General features: G+C 46.3%; 1 long non-coding RNA gene across 1 annotated transcript; it reads right to left on the reverse strand.

Moving 5' to 3' along the window:
• Nucleotides 1-933: 933 nt before the first annotated feature.
• On the reverse strand, nt 934-1,634 carry LOC119349167. The gene is made up of 3 exons (XR_005169268.1): nt 1,582-1,634; nt 1,350-1,510; nt 934-1,244 (listed from the first exon to the last, which is right to left on the reverse strand). It is a non-coding gene; the product is annotated as an uncharacterized LOC119349167 (long non-coding RNA).
• Nucleotides 1,635-1,867: the final 233 nt, after the last annotated feature.

The raw sequence follows: 1,867 nt of genomic DNA on the forward strand, positions 1-1,867 counted from the left end.
AACAACAACCACATACTAGTTGATGATGCGCGTCAACTCATATAGAGATGGCGAGTGAGCGTGCACAACAGTCTTGTCTACCTCAGCTAGCGTGTTAGTTACGAGAATCCAGACATGGATGAGATAGATCATTGGAATCCTTCCATGCTTATGAGAGTGTAATTGGTAAGCCAAGAACACAAGAAGGAAATGTAACAACTTTGTTTGGGTGAGGAGGAGAGTTGTATATATGTGAGTGGAACAAATGACTGGTGGCACGGAAAGAGAAAGTATATATGGCATCTACAGAGCTAAGGATGTGTATCATCTCTCTTATATACGTACTGGGCGGTAAGGGAGGTAGGTGGCGGGATTGGATAATGTCGAATGTGTACATCAGCACAAACCATCTTACTAATAACTAAATGCCCACAATTTCAATCTTTATAGAAAGATATACAACTACAACATGTAAATAATGTGTAGAGTGGACAGTGAGATAATTAGAGCTCTTATGATAACTGAATAAGTATTGAGCAAGTGATATTCATAGTGCATTTGAACATTTTCCATGTCAAACACAAGACAATTTGTTCCGTTTTTAAGACGGAAGAGATGATATATATATAGTAGATAACCAGCTCCCATTTCTACAAGATCGATTTTTTTTTCCATGTCAAACACAAGATCGATTTCTACAAGATCGATAGAGCCACTGAATAACAACTAATATCAACTCTAGTGCACCATTAAGTCTGTCAGGCATGCACAAATTAAGCATTGAAAGTAGGAGGAAAGCAGTCAACAAGCCAAAACAGGACCTGAAACAGCTAATTAATCATACTAGCTAGATCATATAGGAAAAACAGTCAACAAGCCAAATCAGGACCTGCAACAGCGCCAATATATATCATACTAGGTAGATCATATATGAATTAGTTGGACTGCCCAAAATCGTGAGATCACCACATAATTAAGCTGGCATAAGGTCGAAATAGCTAGCACAAAACAGGTACGACTACGATAGTGCTCAGCTCACAACATAATTAAGCTGGCATAAGGTCCAATACTTTGAGACATAAATCACTGTCCGCACATTGTCCAAAGTTTTTGATACTGGGTCTCGGGTGATGAATCACTAAGCGACTGTCTTGTTGTCCTTGTCGTGACAGCACCAGTAAACGAGCGGGAAGGAAGCCATGGAAAAAAGTGAGAACTTGAAGTCGAGGCAGGCTTCAAATCTTCTAATCCTTTGACAGTATAACCTGTGTGGATATCGAGTAGATTGATTCTAAGCTTGTCATCACATCTAGTGAGCAAGGTTGAAAGAGAGATGGCGTGGGTTTAAGATAATACTAGTATATACCGACCAGGTAGGGTCGTTGGGTTTCGCCTCGACAAATTTGGAAGCCTGGACCAGTCTGAATCTACCATAGTCGTCGAGCTTCATCAGGCGATGCTGCGCTGCCAGGACCTCGTACCTCCCTTCCACGCCCTTGTGTGAACGGATAAGAGCCAGGCGTATCCCGAACTGCAAGAAATGGGCTAACCAATCGGAACTCCAACGGAATCGAATTAGAGCAAGGCAAGGAACCCACGCACCTCCGGTCGGACGAGAAGCCTGGGCGTGGGCAGTTGACACCCCTTGCCCGCCGCCGCCGCCGCCTGCCTGTGGAAGAAGGGCAGGCCCCGCTCCTTGGCCGCCGCCGCCGCCTGCCGCCGCCCCTTGGCCGCCGCCCTGGAGCGCTGGATCGCGGCGCCGACACGTAGCGGCATGGTCTCCCGCTTCCTCGCCTCCAAGATCAGTCCTAGGGTTAGTCGCCCCGCCCCGCCGCGCCGCGCCTCGGCTCGCCGCCCCGCTTTTGATCTCACACACTCTTTTTTTTTT

Source organism: Triticum dicoccoides, chromosome 1A, assembly GCF_002162155.2.
Source record: "Triticum dicoccoides isolate Atlit2015 ecotype Zavitan chromosome 1A, WEW_v2.0, whole genome shotgun sequence".
NCBI lineage: Eukaryota > Viridiplantae > Streptophyta > Magnoliopsida > Poales > Poaceae > Triticum > Triticum dicoccoides.